The sequence below is a fragment of the Pollachius pollachius genome (assembly GCF_949987615.1).
Source record: "Pollachius pollachius genome assembly, chromosome: 13".
Classification (NCBI taxonomy): domain Eukaryota; kingdom Metazoa; phylum Chordata; class Actinopteri; order Gadiformes; family Gadidae; genus Pollachius; species Pollachius pollachius.
Genome location: NC_136946.1, coordinates 2,262,660 through 2,271,230, shown reverse-complemented (window position 1 = coordinate 2,271,230; position 8,571 = coordinate 2,262,660). Strand labels below are relative to the sequence as shown.

The 8,571-nt window shown below is 43.8% G+C and overlaps 1 pseudogene across 1 annotated transcript in view; it reads right to left on the bottom strand.

Moving 5' to 3' along the window:
- The window catches only part of LOC307084814 (BOLA class I histocompatibility antigen, alpha chain BL3-7-like), a 15,765-nt pseudogene that overhangs the window by 2,846 nt on the left and 4,348 nt on the right, over positions 1-8,571 (bottom strand). The gene's annotated exons all lie outside the window — the stretch shown is intronic.

Below are 8,571 nucleotides of genomic sequence, written 5' to 3'. Positions count from 1 at the left end.
CCTCCCTCACCCCTTCATCTGACCAATAGATGCAGGCGCGTCGTTAAACCGGGGGCATTCGAGGCTATAGCCCCGGATTGTTTTGGGAATAGCCCCGGATCGCTGTGCCGTCAAAAAAATAAAATAATGATGAAAATAGCCCCGTAGAGTTACTTCTTTGTGGTTGCATTACCAGCAGCCACAGATGCAACATTGTAGCCAGTGGAAACCGCAACATTCTGACATGTCCATATATGGGCAGATTTAGAATCATTTGTTGCAAAATGTTGCAAATTCAACGTCGGTATTCTTTCTTCTCTATGCATAGCGCAACTCGTCGATATTGCTGTTTCGTTCTGCTAGCCTTTTAGTGAGATCAGAGTGTTGAGAAGGACAGTAATAAAATATCTTTGGTAAGATGGATATAAGAAGAGAGACCCGCAGTGAAACCCGGTCCACTTGACTCTGGGTAGGTGCATGACAGCGGTACCGTAACCAGTGGCGTCACTAGGCTGTTTTATTCGGGGCTAAAGCCCCGGATCTAATTTTTTGGTAAAAAAAAAAAAATAAACAAAAAATCGAAAAAAAATCGAAATGACCGCTTTGTACATGAAAGTTGATGACAATAATATGAAGATATGATATGAAATTAAAAGAATAACAGTTAGAAATATTTATGTTAATACATGATTCTCATGGCAACAGGGAATGAGACCGGCTGCATAAGTGTACTGACTCATTTATGTTTGTTAACAGAGAATTATAACGACATCTGCTGTAGAGTCCCAACCCCCTGGGACCTGCAAACAACAATGTCACAAAGAAGGATTTCAATGTTTTTTGCTCCAAAAGTGGTTGGCAGCCAAGGAGGTAATGGGAATAGAAGGTTTTTTTGTTGTTCTTGTTCTTGTTGAACTCTTTAAGCATATAATGGCACATCCTTCATTTTCAGGTATGATAGCAGATAAGGATGCAGTCAGGGTTCATGCAGGAGACCAAAGGGAGGAGAGTGCAAGTTCAGGTACCTGTAGGCTATGTTAAGAGTGTCTTTGTAACAAAGTCGACCTGGTGAATTCCCTCTCAGTATAAAAAGAGGTAAAGACCTCCCACTTGCGCCAAAAAATAGGTCGTTTTGTCCTTGGCATAACTAATAGCACACACGTTTATTTGGTGGTCAATTGTGGTCGCAAATCAGAGGACCTGGTTTCGAGACCAATGAAGGCAAACTAGCAGGAGGAAGCAATACTGACGAGCAACACAATGACACCACTTACATGTAGTATTTAACATATTTTAGTAACCTAATTATAATGTTTGAAATTAAAATTTCTAAATGCAATTATTTGATAGAATATTGATCTTAAGTTTACAGTAGGCTACAGCTTAACTTTTTTTTATTTATTCTTTTATACATTTTCAGAGATAAGGGCAGAGTCAGCATACATAGATGCAGCTGCCAGTGATGCTGCTGACCAGAGTGAGGACAGTGCAAGTGCAGGTACCTGTAGGCTACGTGAGGAGTATCTATACCAATATCTCTAGTCCACAATTGTATAATATTCAGCAGTGTATCCCAGTATACATCCTTGCCAGTGCCCATTAATTGCAAGTTGTGGATAGCAGAGTTTTATTTAATCATGTTTTAAAAAGGGGGGAGAAGGAGGCCATAGATTTATTTCGCTTTTTTCCCCTTTTTGGAAATACAGGTGGCTCAGGGTCAGGGAGCACAGGGAACCTGTTAGGAAAGAATGATTTAGGGACACGAGAAACAGGCCCAAAGCAACCCAGACGGGACCAGTACCCCTCCACTAGTTTTGGAAAGCAGCAACGGTCTTTCCAGGACAAATGGTTTGAATCTTCTGACTGGCTGGAGTATTCTTTGAGCAGAAACTCTTCACACTGTTTCTCATGCAAGCTCTTTGGGAAACACAACCCTAGAGCCAGCAAAGATGCCCTCCTCAGCACTGAGGGCTTTAATAACTGGAAAAGGGCCTTGGATAGCTACCGAGAGCATGAGGCAAGTGCTGTCCACAAGTCATCTATCCTGGCCTGGAAGAATTACAGAGCTACGCTAACAGAAGGCGATGTTGTCGACCAAATGAATGAACCAAAATTCCAGTCAGATTAGTGAAAGGAGAGAATACCTGCAGCGCATTGTGGCCGTCACTAGCCTTTTAGGGAAACAAGGCATTGCTTTCCGTGGTCATGATGAAACCAGCTCCTCCCTGAATCAGGGAAACTTTTTAGAAGTAATGAAGCTCCTTGAAACCTTTGACCCCTTCCTCCAGAACTACCAGGCCCCTTCTCATTCAACATATCTATGTCCTTCCTCGCAGACCAGCATGATCGAATGTTGTGCTGATGAAGTGACTGCAACCATCGTAGAAGAGATCAAGGCATCGAAAATGTATGCAGTGATGGCTGATGAGGCAAGAGATGGCCACGTTGAACAGCTTGCTGTTTGTGTGCGCTATGTTACAGCTGAGTCAAAGAGCGTCTCCTTGAACTTGTCACCCATAAGGGATTGAATGCACAGTGCATCACTGACGCAATTGAAAATGTATTGGAGTCGAATGGCCTTAATGATCTCCTGTGTGTCGCTCAGGCTTATGATGGAGCTTCCGTTATGAGTGGTTCAGTAAGTGGAGTTCCAGCTCGCTTTCGTGAGAAACACCCAGAAGCAGTGTACGTACACTGCTATGCTCATGAGCTGAACCTGGTTCTCTGCCATACGTGCAGGGCTGTTCCAGAAGCCAGTGACCTGTTTGAGACATTGGAGAGTGTCTACTGTTTCTTCAGTGTATCAATCGTAAACCATCAGAGATTCTCTGATGTCCAGATGCTGCTGGGCTTGAAGAAGAGTGAGCTTGTCCAGCTGTCAAAAACCCGATGGGCATGTCAGGTGAAGTCTGTGAGAGCAATGCTCAACAATCTGCCAGCTGTTTTAAAGTGCCTGGAAGAGAGTGCAACACCTCTGGCAGTCGGATTACTGTCAAAGCTGTCCAGGTTTTCAAATGTCTACCTGCTGGTCATGTTCCGGAGTATGCTGTCAACTACAGAGGGGCTGCACCTGTACCTTCAGAAGGATTCTGTGGACTTGGCCCAAGCAACACTCTTTAAAGATGCAGTCCTTGACACACTGAAATCCATCCGAACCAATGAAATGGCAGACAAGCTTTACAATGAAGCAAAACACATCTATGATGCCAACAACATATGTGAGAGTCACAGTGGTCGCAGGCACAAGCAGAGGGTGATGGAGGACTTTACAATAGAGTCCACCTTGGGTACAAGGGCTCATCTGGGCACAGAAGACCAGCTGAAACAAACTCTGTTGTACCCATGTCTTGACCGTATGGTAACTGAGCTAAACAGCAGATTTTCTGATGTGGGGGCAGAGCTAATGCAAGGCATTCAAGCTTGCAACCCAGCGGCCGTTGATTTCTTCTGTGAGGATTCCCTAGAGCTGATTGCAACACATTATAAAATGTCATTGAAAAAAGAGGAGATCCTGGTGGCAAAGCAGTTCCTTTCTAGAAGAAAGAGAGAAGGTGCCGTTTCTGACATGGGCAGTGTTTACAAGCTACTTCACCCAGACATATTCCCAACCTTGAGCTCAGTTGTCCAAGCAGCCTTGACAATACCTGTCAGCAGTTGCACGTGTGAGCGGTCGTTCAGTGTACTGCGCCGTGTCCACACCTGGCTGAGGAGAACCATGGGTCAGGAGAGGCTACATAATTTGGCTATTATGGCAGTGGAGAAGGATGCGCTTTGTGGCTTAGACCATGGTGAAGTCATTGACCGGTTCGCCCAAGTCAAACCAAGGAGATACCCACTTGTGCTCAAAGGACAAAGGTCCAAAGAAAGGAGCAAGAAACAGTGAAACGAGTGAAAATAAAAAGTTCACTACAAACAAGAAATGAACAAAGAAAGACAATACATGTAGAGTAACAGTTAATAATACACAGACAAATGTACAAGTATACACAATATGGAAAGTGTAAAGTAAAGACAGATATACTGTAGAAGAAAAGAAATGAACAAAGACAAACGCATGACTACAGAAAGATAAGATATTTAAAAGGCTCTTGCCTTTTAAACATCTTATCTTTCTGCATTTCTGCATTGTATACTTTTTCAGACATTGTTTACTATTGTGAAACTAATAAAAATACGTGAAGAATACATATATGACTATGTGACTCATTTATTATCTAAATGTTTAATGTTGGTGCTTATGAATGAGGCACTTTTTTGTTAAGACAAAGGGAAGTTTGTGAAAATCTATATTTTTACCATTGGTATTAATAAACTGCATACATTGTTTATTTTGTTATTTGTTATTATTTTCAAAAATTGCATGCGCAGTTACGTTTTGGCCCTGGGCTAAGCCCCGGATCTTTCAGAAACCTAGAAACGCCCCTGACCGTAACACTTCAATAGCCCGGGCTTTTATTTGTTTCAATCACTGAACTTTCGAACAAAACTCTTGCTCAGCAAAGATGCAAAATACTATCAAATGTATTATTCAAACCAGTATGAATATTAGTAACCGTAGGTTGCATCAAATAACGCCTGCACGCATGCTAAAACACAGACACACACACACGCACACACAGGCGGAGTGGTAATCGGGCGAGTCGGGAGAATTCCTTGTGGGCCGTTAACGTTTCGGGGCCGCCGGGCTGATTACTGCAGGATAACAATATTGCGTTTATAAAAGTCCCTTGCAGCGCCGTCCGGTAGCCTGAGCCGTGCAACCTCTCACTCACTCTACACGCGCAACACATACAATCTGTCAACGTCGCATTTTGTCTAGAGGGGAGTAACTGAGCGCCCCCTCCCGAAGTGGTACAGCCCAGGTCGGCCTTGAACTGCGATTGGTCAGACGTAACAGCCAATGACAACATTGAACTCTCGTGCAGGCTCGAACAGAGTGACACACAAACACACACAATTCAGGAGTTTTTCACCCGCTCAGCTGGGGCTCTCATGTCCCCCCTGCGGTGTATTCCTTGTCCGCATCCCCTGCCATCCAGTTGTCATACATTCATGCAGACTGGCTTTGAACGGCTGATTCCATGGATGTACTTTGCGTGTGCCGTGTTTTCCCGCCAATGTGGCGAAGCATATGGTTATGCTGTTGAGAGCTTAAATAAATGGACTATATTAGTTGACTATGAACAATTAGTGAAGTTTAACATTTTATGGGCAGATTTAGAATCATTTGTTGCAAAATGTTGCAAATTGTATTCTCTATGCATAGCGCATCACGTCGATATTGCTGTTTAGCGCTGCTTTCACAGATTCAGGAGACCCGCAGTGAATTCAACCCGGTTGAATTCATTGGGTATGCGCATGACACTGTTTATTTGGCTTCAGGCTTTTCTAATGTCTCATTTTGGGTGCTGGTGTCTGTGGTGCACTTTCCTATCCTTAACGTAAACATTAACCTACTCAGTAGGCCTGCCCCCACGTGAGTCAGACATGACGATTGGTCTTTCCATTCCTTCTCAAACTACGTTACAATTGCATATTTCATCAGCCCAATTTTCCCCCGAACCCCCTTTTAAAATGACTAACTTCTGGGCTACAGCTCCGAATGTTTTCAATTGCTAGCGACGCTCCTCGACACATGTGTGTGCGTTGGTGTGTTGGGAATGAAGATCCAGCGGACTGGAACAAATATTATGTTTAGGAACACGGCAGCACAGCAGCACCACCTGCTGTTTACATGCCAATAATGCAGCCTGCAGACCCGCGAAACGTTTCCTTGATTAAAGGTGATATGCAGTGGTTAAATTGGGATTTTATATGTGGGGGGGCTCTGATCCAGAGGGGCCGCCGCTCCCCATACGCAGAGTACGCAGAGCCAAAATTAAGGTTGCAAAAAAAAAATCCATGATAGTCGTTATATTAGTACATTAAAGAAATTAGCATTTTTTATATGTTGCTTAATATGTACACTGTAGATTTTGAGTGTGTTTGATGAGGTCACATTAAGAGCTGATTTTATTTTCACAAAAACAAACAACAAAAACAATATGTCTTTAAGGTACATTGACATGGATGAAAACAAACATTTGAACAAATAATGGGCAATGGTAATCCCTTTGTTACTACATTTTCTATTTACACTGCATCATGTGCATCTAATTCATTACCTCCCATATGGTCTGATATGGAGATACCACATCATTACTTTCCCTTTTCCTACAGGCCAAGTGATCAGCTGACCTTCTGGTTGCCACCCACTTTCTGACAAACCTGGTAGGCTTCCAAGATTTGAGAGGAGGGCCAACCAGCTTAATGAACATCAAAGCCGACACATTCTCCACATTCAATCTGGATCTCAATGGAGTCACAACATTATTCATCTCTGAAAACCCCCTCTCACACTCTGCACTGCTGACAGAAATGGTATTAACGGAATGTCTAAGTGTGAGAAGGGCCTTTTGCATTGTGTCTGGTTTGTTTTTGTACTCACGGTAAGCTTGTTTCACTCCAGTGAAACCAACTTTTACCTGGTCACAGAGTTCCCTCAACTCACTTTCCCCATACATCACAGGTAGAGGGCTCGGCCATGTTTCGGGATTCAAGATGTTAATCTTGGTGAAGAGAGACTCCTCTTCACTCCTCACCATTCTTTCCTTCATGCTCTGGCATAAGGCCTCATAAAACTTGGTTGGGTTGATGACCTTCTGCCCTCTATCACCATGAAGTGCTATGCCATTGAAAGACCCTTGCTGCACTGCCTCACATGCCTTTCTATAGAAGGGGCCATTTTCTGGATCCTCACTCATGGCGGTAAACACATCAGTCTGTCTTTTAATGAGGTTCACTGCTTGAGACAGTCTAATGTCTCTCTGGCCTGCAGGGCCTCAGACAGGTCTTTGAGTTCCTCCAGTGCATCCATCATTAGTCCCAGGTTCCTCAGAAATGCATCCGAACTCAATTTAACAGCTAGGCCCGAATACATAGATCTCTCACTTGATGTTCTGTTAACATCTTGACCTGCAGCTGTGAGATGACTGTGGAGTGCAGCATACATCATCCAAATGGCTTTCACTGTTCGGAAAGATGAAGCCACCCACCTTACCCCTAAGACTCTACCGATTCTCCTAAGACACACACCAACCTCAGAAGCTGCAGCATCAAGTTCTCTAAGGTTCTTGGGTGACTGATGGTATAGGCAGTACAACTTGTCAAGGAAAGCTGTAAAGTGGTTGGTCTCAGTGCATGTCTTCACAGCATCTGACACGGACAACTCCAACCTGTGGTTCAGACAGTGCCAACCAATGAGACCTGGGAACTTAGTTTTAAGTTGTGTGTACACTCCATTCTTTTTCCCCACCATTACGGCAGCTCCATCAGAGCAGAAACCCACCAGACATTCTTTTAGAAAATCCTCATGAAGACCATGTTTTAAGAGGCATTTGAGTAATTCACCAGTGATTCCATCTGCTGTTGTACTTTCTAATTCAAGCAAATCTAAGAAGAACGTAAGAGGCTCAGAATCATGGACAGATGTTCTGAGGTACACAATGAGACACGATTTCTTACTGAATGAGGTGCTTTCATCCACAATAACTGTGAGCTTTGGCTGAGTCTGTTTAATACTATTCAGTAATGCCTGTCTCATCTCTACAGATATGAAATGCACTATGTCTGCACATGTGACATTGGAATGGAGTACACGGCCAACATTTGCACCATTCATCCTCTGTAGCTCTACTAGGTTAGGATGATCAGAGTAAGGCCTGTTGCCCTTTGCCAGGTAGTACGCTGTTCTAAAGACATTGTGAGTTGATGCTAAAATTTCACCTTGTGTTTTCAAAAAACTTGACTCAAGAGCTTGCTCACCTTGTTTTTTCAGTATATCTTCTGCAATTTTGTGACTTTGGGAGGCACTATGTTCATTTATTTTTTTTCTTAAAGATTTCATTTGCTTCTCTGTACTACTGCCATATGGACCTACTCTGCAGTTTTGCCATTCACTGGAAAATGTGTATCTGAGTTTACCTGTTCTCTCTGCCCCAAGTGATGATGCCGCACTGCATGTTTCACATCCCAATTTTTTATTTTTTGCCACAAGAAATGGGTAGTTTTTTTTAAAATAATCATATTGCTGTCTCTTCCAGCAGTCAGGGAAGTTGTCAGTTGCACCTACATGCTCATCTGCACCTGTCCCTCCCGGTCCATCCTCAGCTCCTCTGCCCTGTCCATCCTCAGCTCCTCTGCCCGGTCCATCCTCAGCTCCTCTGCCCTGTCCCGCCTCACCTCCTCTGCCCTCAGTGTCCTCATTTCTGCCCTGTCCATCCTCAGCTCCTCTGCCCTGTCCATCCTCAGCTCCTCTGCCCGGTCCATCCTCAGCTCCTCTGCCCTGTCCAGCCTCATCTCCTCTGCCCTCAGCTCCATCCTCATCCCTGTTCTGTTCAACTCTGCATTTTTAGTTTAGTGGAGGAAGAGACAGCACTTAAGACATGACAGACACACTATCAGGATGAAAAGATCTAGCAACAAATCACAGCTTGGTTACAGTGACTTCTGCACACAGGCCTAGCTTAATTATTTCAAAATTATGTCTTGGAT